Raw genomic sequence first — 13,068 nt, 5'->3', positions numbered from 1 at the left:
TTATTTGTAAATTGACCAGTTTGCCGTGGTAACGGTAAAATTTGTCATCTCCAGTAGTAATGACTATGAACCATTTTGTTTACACAGTATAGAAGATTAAGTCATATTTCCAACCTTTCTCTCTTTCTTAGCAACACAATATGATTATCTTGCAGCATTTTGAGAAGTCACAAGCAAAAATTGCATTAATTTAATCTGGATCAGAATAGGCCTCTATCACTTCATGATTAAAAGATATAAAAGCTGTTAATTTTAATTTTCAAAGGTTTATGTTCATCTAATGTTTATTCAATTTTCATAAAAATAGTGATAAACACATTTTCTAATAATGATCAAAGAAATGTAAATTCTTATGTTAATATAAGAAAAGACTGTATTAAAACATAATTACAACATATCATGAAATATGCAACATTACAATTTTACCAGCTCATATATCTTGCATATTTGTATATAAGCTTTTGTAAAAAAGTAGTTTAGCATGTTCGTTATATTCAGTTCTTTGTGTTTATCCTAAAAAGAAAACAACTGACTATTACAGCATATAATATTTGTGATTTTATGGAGTATAGTGTCTTTCTGCAGTCAAACTGCATTACCCCAAACACATTATGAATGAAATTTCACTACCATTTGTTATTTATATAACATCCTGTATATCATTTGCTAATATAGTCACATGTGGAGAGCAACAGCTTTGTGTTCATGCAAGCACACAAAGTCACACACATGTTACTGACATTCACTAAATTTCTGAAATCATTGAATATTAAAACCAACAGTGCCTGTAGAACTGAATACTATATGTTATATAAGTTGTGAATATCTCACCTAGACAAAATGTATTAAATTCATGTTTCGACAGCAGAGGTCTGGTCTTTTTTTTTCTATGCTAGAGGGTGAGACGCTGTACAAAATGAGATCAGGTAGTGCTACAGGCTAGGAGAATGGTGCCATTAGGTGAAGAAGCTGCAGGAGGAGGTAAACTGACTATGTACCATCAAGGGTAGCTGAGCAAGATTACCAGTGTCTTTGGAGAGGCCCTGTAGAGCCAAGAGCCTGAGACCCACGGTTTAAGGAAAGCTCTAGATAATACCTTCAGATGAGCAGTGGATGGAGAGTCCCACAAAAAGAAAGGCTGGAAACTTGTGACTTCTGGCAAGAGGAGGAACACTGCTTCCCCACCAGCTGCAGATCTGTAGCTTCAGAGCAGGTATAGGACCTTGGGAAGCCAGAGCTGTGTGCCTGTGTGAGGAGGAAAAGGTGGGTGATAGCTGTCAAAGACTGCTCCCTGCAAGGATGGAAATATCAACCTGATGGGCTCTAACTTGCATGTCTCAAGAGGCTTGTTTCTTGCTGGGTGCCCTGTGGTGGGTTAGCTTTGGCTGGCTGCCTCAGGAAGACAGATGAGAAAATAAGACTTTGTGGGTCAAGATAAGGACAGGGAGATTGCTCTGGAATTACTGTTACAGGCAAAACAGACTTGATCTGGGGAAGATTAATGTAATTTTTTTGCCAATTAATAACAGAGTAGGATAGCGAGAAGTAAAAAAAAACTGAAAACACCTTCCCTCTCACTGTCTTAACTTCTTCCCAAGCTCAACCTCACTTCTAACCCCTCTATCTCCTTCCACCTGAGCAGTGCAGGGGGATGGGGAATGGAGGTTGCAGTTAGTCCATAACAATTCCTCTCTGTTTCTCCTTCTTCCTCACAGTTTTTTCCTGCTCCAGCATGGGTCCTTCCCACAGGCTGCAGTCCTTCAGAATAAACCTGCTCCATCCTGGGGTCCTCCAGGCGCTGCAGAGTAGATATCTGCTCTGATGTGCTCCTCCAGTGGCTGCCGGGGGACAACCTGCATCACCACGGTCTTCTCCATGGGCTGCAGGAGAATCTCGTCTCTGGCACCTGGAGCACCTCCTCCCCTTCGTTCTCTGATCTTGGTGTCTGCATAGTTGTTTCTCTCACATTTTTTTCACTTCTCTTTCTCACAGCTGCTGCGCACCTTTTTTTACTTTTTCTTAAATCTGTTATCACAGAGGCACCACCAGTGCCACTGATAGGATTATCTTTGGACAGCAGTGTATCTGTTTTGGACCCTGCTGGAACTGGCTCTCTCTGACATGGGGACAAGCGCTCCTGGTCTCTTCACACAGAAGTCACTCCTGCAGTCCTGCCCACTACCAAAACCTTGCCATGTAAACCCAATACACGCCCAAATCTGGGATGTTATGGAGATAATACCAAGCCTTACCTTACCCTTGGGCTATTAACCTCCGCTGATCATCTATCTGGACACCAATGATACTGCTGGGTCAATCCCAAGCATATCAAGGGAGACTGACTATGGATTCTGGAAGTGAGGGTCAAGGGACTGAGGATCTCCTCAATCCTGCCAGTGAAGGGAGAAAGAATTGGATATATACCATGGATCAATACCTGGCTGTGGGGCTGATGCCACAGGGAGAGCTTCAGCTGAAACAAGAATTTGCCTTGTAGCACCATTTGGTGGTGTTACATCAGTCTATTGACCTATCATTTATTGTATATATATTGATAGACTAGGGTAGGTTTTCAAGCATGTATCGAGCTATGCTTGTAGGCAAATAATCAGGGATAGGAATAGGCTCAGTCAGGTAGCTATTTAGAAATGAGGCAGTGCTCTCCCAAGCAACCTAAATACAGAAGTTGTTCCCAAGAAGAAACTGCTGAGCTGTATGCAGTGCTGAGTTCATAATCATCAACAGTGCAGCAAGAACATTGATGGTGCATGGGATGGAATATCCACAAAGTGTTTGCCACTATCACACTCAGTTGTAACCCCTGGCATGGTAATTGCATATAATTGTTACCTGAACTGGGTGTTATAACATGGCTGAGCAAAATATCTGACCTTTATACAATGTCTCTGCTGAACTACTTTTGTCAAATGACTGCAGTTATCTTCAATATATTTCATAGATCTCTGGGGATGAAAAATCTGTGAGGATGTGCACACTCAGTATGCTGAATTTCTGACTCACTGTATTTGACATCTTTAAAACCTCCTTTAACTCTGTGATTGCAAAGGGAGAATAGTGCTTCATGTACCTTGACCTCCTCCTTCCACTGCTTTTTTTGCCAGCTTAGCAGACTAGCAGCAGTTATAGCTTTCTGTGGCATCGTCTGATTAAAGCAGGGGGCTTTCTCTAATTGGAGGTGCAATTATTTCCTCTAAAATGCTCATCTTGAATCATTTTGTCAGCCATCACCTAAACTCAAAGCCAGTTTGTACTGACAATGTAGTAACGTATTGATCCACCCAATTTGTCTGCACTGGTGAAATTCTTAGCAGCCCGTTACATGTGCTACTTTAATACTAATGGATTTGACACTCATCCATGGAAGAAATATAAGATATATGTTGGTCTTCTGCTCTCAAAGACAAGCCTACTCCACACTTTAGACAACTATTTGCCATTAATTGCAGGTGCAGTTTGCCAGCTCTTGAGTTCAGACATCAAAGCCTTGCGACAACTTTGAAACATGGAGTAGCATGATTGAAGGGCTCTGTAGTCCTCCTGCGTGTTCATTCATTGTCTAAGAGAAGAGGGTGAGCCACTGCCTAAGCTGGTTTATCATGCAATGGAAGAGCAACTATAATACAGTAGCTACCACTGCTATAGGGCTGCTAGAGACCAGTATCACTTAGCACTTCATTCCAGCTTTTATGTAAAATTCTTATTTGATTTTAGCTGAATTTGCACTGTACTCAAAGTTACTGCGTATTGTCTCAACAGATTTACAGAGACAAGCTTAAGAATTGGGGATATTTTCATTCAAAATTTTCTGGCTTTGGCAAGCTATCCTTCTCAGCCTGTCCTGTAATGCATTTCATTTGTTAATTAAAATATTAAATTAGCAAGCCTGCATGTTTAATCCTTGCAACTTTAACTGTTTCAGGATCATATTTGCAGACAGACTTAGGTTCCATTTCTGGAAATACTGAAGTCAGTGAGAAAGTTCATGAGCTAAAATTACTTGGCAGTTTGACAATACTGTCCAACTCAGACTGTACTGAGTAACAAAAGAAACAAGCACTGCAAGTTAATGTAGTAAACCCACCTATGACAAGGCATGCCCTGATTTATCAGCCTCTCTTTAGTCAAAAATTCTACTTACTTTAAAATTAAATTTAACACTTTCAGGCAACTATCATTCTTAAATGTAGGCAGTCATACCAGTTAGAGTATAGTTATCCTTTTTGAGGAAAAATGAATCCCTCTGAATTCAGTTGCATACAGGTTTCTTCTTCAAGATTAATGGCTAAATCTCTAACTGAAGCTTTACTCAAGAATTTAGATAGAGGAAAAAAAATCAAAGATGTATTCAAAATTGATTAGATATCTATTTTCTATTAAAATTTTCAGAAGCTGGATATATGAAATAACAAATTAGGTGTGAAAAACAAAGATTTTTTTTTCTTTTTTTTTACACCCTCAATATATGAAATGATAAGGTTAGATATCAGGATTCACAATTTACTCAATTAAAAATCTTGATATAACAGAACAAAGGTAAACAAAACCTAGCAATGCACTGTTATTACTTCGCATGTGCTCCCACTTAATTTTCAAAAAAATTCAAGTGTTCTTTGTCTATGCGCGTGCGTATGTACATGCAGTGAGTAAGGCAAAAGCTGAAGAAGAATCAATACATAATATATCATATTATAACAATTCCTAGACTTGCATTACTCTATTTTCCCTGGAAATACTGGTCCATATGAATCAACTTATTTAACCCTTTCTGTGTTATGGGATATTTTATTCAGATGTAATTTTTGTGCTTGCATGAGTTCTAGATAGTTTTGTTTGATTTAGCCCCTCACCTTAAGGAGATGATAAAGAAGCTGATAAAGGTGTGGAGCTGCTGAAGGAAAGCAATTCCACACTGCTAGTTCTAATCCATTGCCCACAGTCAGCTCCTGGACATACCTGGTGAGATAGAGTGCACTGATGTTGAAGCCTTTCAGGTTAAGCATAAATTTTACTTAAAGAAGAGCCGTTCATTGATTTAACTTCGTCTTCTATTTAGGAAATATGCATGAAATGGTCAAAGAAGATGCATATTGTGTCTTATTCTTCTCCCTTCAGGTTTCTTTCTTATATTTACATCAATATAGTATATAAACTTATGTTAGACTGGCTTGCAGACATACGGCCCTCCTCTGAAATGTACAAATATCTTCAGAATGGTTTCACAAATATTTTCTCAAATAATAAAAGATATTCACTTTAATGTGCATTCTCTGATTTGTTGTGTTCAACTTCATTAATATTCTGTGAACACTGAGTATTAAAAGAATATTGGATTCATATTAATATTCTCAATGAAAATATCATATAATGAATATATTATTATAATACTCTCAATGAATACCGGTGGGAAATGTAACTGCAAGAATATTGCTGAATGGCAATTTTTATTTCATAAATATGTATATTTGCACTTTTAACCTGAGACATAAAGATGGTTTCAGTGAAACTTCTGAGTGTTGTTCATCAAATTAGAATCAAAGTCGAGTGACTTACAGCTTGCACTTTACCATATGTTTTGAGGTAATTTACATAATAATTTTAAAAGCTTGTGATGAACTATATACAGACAATATTCTGAAGATCATATACACACAAAAGACTAACCACATAAATGATTTAGAGGAAATGTATGCACCTTGTGGACAGACAACTCAAGAAGACAGAAAGGGTCTAAACCAATTAAAAGTTTCAGGAAATAGTGAATTCTGTTTGGGAAACTTGTTTTCATTCTTCTTTCTGATTCTTGTCACTTAACCTGAGTTGTTTCTCAGTGTTCCCTGTGTAAGAATAAGATAATTATCATATTTGTATGTTATCCATTTGTCTTGTAAACAATCTTAGGAAAGACTTCCACTTATTGTGTGTATATGCAATGCTCAAAACAATGGTAAGCTGGGACCTTGAGATACTAGTACAGTACATTACTAATTAGTATTATTATCATTAATATTTTTTTCAATTTACATTTGAAAAATTTCAACCAACAAATTGAAAAATCAGAAATCAGGCAGACATCTAAATAAAAAGATGCTTTAAATATTTCTTTCCAAAGAGTTGAGCATAGAGTTTAAAAGTAAAAGAAATTTTCCTAGCTTTCTAGAGTAACCAAAAAAAAAAATGTTCGATGAAACAGTAGAGGAGAAGAAAAAAAATGAAGGAGTAGGCAAATTCTACAGGTTCAAATAGGTTGAACACAAATTCTGACTGTCTTTCAACAGTTGTGGTGTTTAAGCAGAAGGAAGTTAAATGTCTAAATGTTACTATTTCTACTTGATATTTCAGAGTGGATTAACTTGTCTTAATTAGTACTGAAGACACAAAAACTTGGCCACCACATTGACAGCCTCTTTAAGTATACCATTTGATATGAAGTCAAACTGAAATCCCAAGCATTCATCTTGAAATATAAATCATAGTGCTATGGAGGTTCATGAGAGATATAGTGAGGAATCACCCCCTTACCCAAACGTCATAGCATGAGGGAACAGTAAATAATAGTTGGGATAATCCTTGCAGTTTCACTCCTCTGTATATTGCAGAAAAACTTTTTTAACAAAAAGCATCAAACACATTTGAATGTTGCCACATTGAGGATCTCTAGATCCAATTTTACTTGATACAAGAGGTGTATATCCTTCGTATGGCCCTCCTAAATTTCAGTTATCCCTTACAGAGAAGAAATTTGCCTCTTAAAAGCAGAATATGAATAACAGATCTTTTTCAGGGTCTGAGGAACATAATGATAAGTTTTTATCTGAAACACTACATATGGCTTAGGTCACAACATTAGTGAAAGGACATTCAAAAGAGAGATTAAAAGATGTGCAGCAGAAGACAACAAAAAATACTTGGGAGTTTGGGGACTGATGATGAAAGACCAGTCAGGCATGGTCAACATAAATAGTTGAGATGCAGAAGACTTCAAAGCAAGCTTACTGAAGTACGTATAATGTGCTGTTGATGTTAACTTCAAGGCTACATGGATTTTAAGATGCGTGAATTAAAATGAAGGAATAGTAAGTATATTAGCTACATAAATTCTCTTTTTAGGGAATGCAGTTTAGCTGAATGTTTAACTTGAATACTCACATTTAGTCATAAATGTGCTAATGAAACCAGGAATATAGACTAATTGCTTATTTGCTACTTAACCTTTTAACAGCTGACATTCTCAGTCATTCATTGTATCTACTCAGGAGCATCGTTTTCAGCATTGCTATCTGAAGTTGTATAATAAAAATAGAAAATCTCCTGAAAAGTCTTTTCCACAATAAAAGCAATTTAAAATATAATTTCTCTGAGGCTTTTCTAAGCACTTGCTGTATTTCACTTTCTACACACATATTTTGATTCGTTTTGTCACTTATTTTCTGTCATTAGGTGAAAAAAGCCTATTACATCTAACAAAACTCATGTCTTCACTAAAAGCCATTGAAACCTTGTCATCATACTGGAATTTGAATTTTGCCCTGCACAAATCTGAACCAGACAAGCTCAAGAAGCTCCAAAATCTCAATTGATAATTCTAAAAATCTTGTGAGAAACACAGTCTAGAGATTCTAGTTATTTCTGAATTACTAGATGAGATGAAAACGGAGCTTAACAGCCAGGTGTAAAATATCACAAAGCATGGGTGGACATCTTTCTCTCATATTTCATTCATATTGGTCTAAGAATCTGCACTCAGTTGCTATGCATCAACAGATGAGTAGTGTCCTGTCTGTTTCTTCACAAGCATAGTTTTAGGTGGCTAAAACCACAGTTTGAAAAATCTTTGTAATATCTGTTATGTTGTGGAACAGAACAGTTTTACAAATATTAATAGTTTGTCAACTTTGATTTTATTTTAAAATTAATTTTGCTTTTTTAAAGGCTGTTCTCATGTCAAATGTGCATTTTCCAGCCTCTGATTTTATCAGTGTAAATTTAGCCAGAAAACCAGCATTTTCATAATGAGAAATATATAACTTTGTCCTACTTAAAACCTGATTAATTGTTAAAATCTGAAGCATTATAGCAAATAAAAACCTTCCAATCACCATTCTGGAGAGTGCTAACAAAAAGGGTCAAAGAGATAGATAGGCAAGAATACTTTTAAAGAGGTGTCCGAGCAAAAAAAAAGATATGCAGCTTTGACTATTTCATTCTGTATTTCTTCCATTTTACCAAAATTAGGTCACATAGTACTTGAGAATGTGCTTATTACTGTAAGTCCCCAAGACAAAATAACAGAACATCAGCAGAATTTGGTTGCAAATCCTCTTTATTGATGCTGATTTTTGTCCTGTTCAAGCAAAGCATTTGTTGACCTTTGTTAACACATAAAAAAAAATTAAGGATTTCCCTTTTATCTCTATCTTATTCTGATAGGGCAAACATAAGAGCTGTACAACTAAACAATACTTTAAAGTATTGTTTACATGTTTTATTTTCTCTCATCAATCAGCACCAATGTTTTGTTAAATAGAAGATGAGAAGAAGAGGAAAAAAAAGGAGTGTTTTTCTCTGTCTAACATGCTGAGGACTGACAGAATTCCCACACTGGTGAAGACTTCTGATCCCTCAAAGGAGAAACTGCAGAGCTGAGCATAAGCCAGGTGCTGTAGTGGGTGTTATGTGCTGTAATTCCAGATCGTTCTTCCTTCACCACTGTCAGCAAAGCAAGATCCTCTTTTCTGTTCTTTGACACCACTTTGCCATCCTTGGTAATAAAGTCTCTTCTGGTCCTACAATTAGTAGAATGTGAGTAGATCCATGAAGGATGCTTACTAGTAATAGAACTGAGCCTTATTTAGACTTACAAGGACACAATATGAACAGAAGCTATTTATTTTACAAGCCCTACTCAACAAGAGTTGGGACTTAACATAAGGATTTAATATTCCAATTTGCCTCTATAGCTGACATTAAATATAGTATCTGACACACTTCATCATTGTATTTTCCATGATTTCTGTTTCTTAGTTTAGACATTTGTGAATTTAGATAAAGTAGCAATAAAGTTTTTAACACTTGTCAAGCAAGTAATGGAAGAATTAAGAACAATTTATTGATTTTCTTATTTTCAAAGTGTACAAATGTTGTAACACTTAATTCATAACTTGGTAATATATAATAGCTATTGTTAATCTTTATCTAAGGCAACAAAGCTTCTAGTCTACTTTCTATATGAAGAGTAAAAGAGAGAAAGAAAATCTCCTGAATTTCTGTTATTTTGAATTGAGATTTTTTGACTCCACTTTCTTTATTTAAACTTTCCTCTGGTATCCTCAGTTTGTCTAATGAGCATTTGTGCATACCAGAATAATGAATGACATTTCTAAATATAAGCACAGATGTTGATATTCAAGTCACAAAGACATAAACTAGTAAAAAACCTGGCTTAGAATTGAAAAACTGAAATCTTTCAATCAAAGAATCACCTTTAGCAGGCTGCTTAGAAATATCCCTAGACCTCTAAGGCCACAGACTGAAAAGTACCTATTTATATGCTTTCTAGAGTTTCAGAATGAACAATCTTTGTTTGGAGAAGCTGGGAACCAAAGGAACTTGTCTTCACCTACAGGGAGTTACTCTGTTCCCAATCAGTAAGCACCTGATCCACTGCTATGTGCCTTTCTTGGCCTCCCAACCACTGATTAGTTGTGGGAGGTTCATAAATCTGGTCTGTAACAAATTTTGAAGACCTACGAGCAACAGATCTAGAAAGACCATTTTTTATTAAGACCGTATTACTATCTTCAAATTGAATATTGCTTTTAATTTTTTTCACAAACAGAAAGTGATATTTTATATAGTTTCTATGGATACTGAAAATTCCAAAGCTTTTCTAGGAGAATAGAGTTTGCCAGACTACTTACTGGCTTCTTTCGTTCATTTCTGCAAACATTTGTACAAACAAATTTTTATTTGCAAAAATGTTTGCAGAAGAAACAGTTGTGACTAAATATTTGCACAAATGTTCACTTGAGTATTTACCTTGATGACCCCTGTGGATTTTGGTCTGCTGCATCATCATGGAAATGGAAGAGTTTGCAGTTTAACTCCTACCTGTTTTCTGCATTTCACAAATTTAGAAACTGGCCAGAAATCCCTAGTGTATCTAACTCAATTTAACTTCAATGTCAAGACAGATACATTACAAAAATTTATTAATAAAAATACAAAAATCTGGATTTTTTTTCAAGAAAACCTTACCTCAAAAAAAAAAAAAGATAAAGATTTTAGAGACACTTCAAATATAGCATTAAACCTCCCTAGCATTAAACAAAAATGGAATTTATTAAAAATTGTTTGTATTAGCTTGAGGTACTTCACCCAACAGCTCGGAGGCTGAGTACAAAATATGAATAAAGTCTTCTTCACTGTCCTTCCACACATCTCTCAGATCCTCTCGCAAATATATATATTTATTCACACACATATATGGGTATACATATACACACACAACCAATCTCACATTGTTTTCATTTCTTGTTAAGTTTTAATCTGGCTATACTATTTTTGCAGAGAAAGTTTCATTGAGAGAAAAATAAACACACCTGTCAGCATTGGACTATGAAGCGCATGAAAGCTACACCTGTCAATAAATTTGTTTTATTACAAATGTTCAAAGATTATTCCAGTTAACTTTTGAGGTATACAATGTAAATGAAAAAAGGCCTGTTATTTTGGTGAGGGGGTATGCATTCTGGAATATTACTTCTGTAATTACCAACTAAAAGTGGAAAAATATTTGTAATACAGCCTCAAAGATGAGCCAGGGACTATAGTAATGCAAAACCACAGAAGACAGTCAAGAATTTGGAGAGTTCAGGATATAAGTGTCTGTATAATTCAGATGGGGCGAACATTACTTATTTTGGAAGATTATTTAAAAAAAAAGACCTAATTTTGTTCTATCTGTTCTTTGTCTGTATTTGTGTTTGTCATACTTTTACTTATTTTTATTGAAATAGCATAAAAAAATATGAATTAGACAGGAATATAGGCAGAATAAGTCTTGCTCTAAATAACAGTCTAATATCTGCAAACAAAAATACACATATATGTGTCTTTAAATACTTGATTTTTTTTCTCAGATTTCAAAAGAATTTTTTACTGAGTAAAGACATGAACATATATCATGTTGTGTGGGTGTGGGTGAGCGTTAGGGCCTCAGTTTTGCCAGTAACTCTTTGGATAACAAAGTTCCATAAAATCTTTTGGGTTTCATCCTGAATTGTTGAGCTTTTTTTTTTGTGGGAAGTAGTGAAAGTCAGTTAGGGCAACATCCTAGGAAAAGGAAGGTTATGATTGAGTCTGGATAAGTAGTAACAGAAATACTCAGATAATTCCTCTGATACCAGGAAACATACTTAAAAAGGAGTTCCCATAATACAAGCATTACAAAACCCTAATTAGGAACTGGGACTTTTAAGTGAAAATATTTGTTCTATTGACAATCAACAAAATGAAGAATGTAGCTTTTTTGACATATGTAACTAATAAAAAATAATTAGGTCTGCATCTAGCTGTGAATACTGTATGCTAGTGAAAGAAATGACTTCTGAATAACCAGCGTACCAAGAATGGTTTAAGCTATACAGTTTTTCCTACCATGTTGACAAATATCTAGTAAGAACTTTCATGAAGACTGCAATATTGTTTTGGGATTTTTGGGTTTGAGGGTTTGTTTTTTTTTTATGGGGCAGGTGTTGTTGTTTTATTGAATCTTGCTCTTAAAAGCATTCACATTAGAAACAGAATCATAGAATCATAGAATAGTTTGGGTTGGAAGGGACCTTTAAAGGTCATCTAGTCCAACCTCCCTGCTGTGGCAGGGACATCTTCAACTAGATCAGGTTGCTCAGAGCCCCGTCCAACCTGACCTTGAATGTTCCCAGGGATGGGGCATCTACCACCTCTTTGGGCAACTTGTTCCAGTGCTTCACCACACTCATTGTAAAAAATTTCTTCCTTCTATCTAGTCTAAATCTACCCTCTTTTATTTTAAAACCATTCCCTCTTGTCCTATTGCAACAGGCCCTGCTAAAAAGTCTGTCCCCATCTTTCTTATAAGTCCCGTTTACGTTCTGAAAGGCCACAATAAGGTCTTCTCTTCTCCAGAGTCTTCTCTTCTCCAGAGTCTTCTCTTCTCCAGGCTAAACAACCCCAACTCTCTTAGCCTGTCCTCATAGGAAAGGTGTTCCACCCCTCTGATCTTTTTTGTGGCCCTCCTCTGGACCTGCTCCAACAGGTCCATGTCTTTCCCGTGCTGAGGACTCCAGAGCTGGACGCAGTATTGCAGGTGGGGTCTCACCAGAGCAGAGCAGAGGGGCAGAATCACCTCCCTTGAAACAGAGTTCCTGTTTAACTGATATGCGTATTGAAGACCCAAATGTAGTCATGAAAAATTTGCAAAGAAGGAAAATGGAAATGATTATTAATTAAATGGTTCTCTGTGAATTGTTCGTGCAGCTTTATGTGTACATAACCTGACTAACCCAGTCTCTAAGATGACACAGTAATTTTCTTACATTTCATAGTAAGGTACATTTGAGCATTTGTATAACTAATTACACATTAAATAACACTGTTTCTCAAGAAACTAGTTTACTCAGTGTGCAGTAAAAACAAAGCAGGGGGAAAAAAAAGAAAAAGGAAAGCCTACCCAAGTATAATTTTGTGAAAAAATCACAATAAGATAGTACTCAATCACAGTTTGATACAACTGAAAAGCCACGCTATTTTTCGTGTTAGAAATAGACTTTTAAAAGATGACGTGACCTTTTCTTACCTGTTAAAACAATGCTTTCTTAATATTACTTCATAGGTTTCTTTTTGGCTCAGTTTGCAGTGTGTCAAAGAAAATCTTAAGAATTTATGTTGGTTTGAATTAACACAAAAAAGTCCTAAATACCTTTTTAAGAGGAGGACTATATTTTATTGCATTTGGCCAAAATTTACTTCCCCTTTGTCTCCCTTTGGGCAGCTTACTGTGTTTGCGCC

This window comes from Calonectris borealis, chromosome 1 (assembly GCF_964195595.1).
Source record: "Calonectris borealis chromosome 1, bCalBor7.hap1.2, whole genome shotgun sequence".
NCBI classification, from domain to species: Eukaryota; Metazoa; Chordata; class Aves; order Procellariiformes; family Procellariidae; genus Calonectris; species Calonectris borealis.
Note: the sequence above shows the minus strand (reverse complement) of the source record.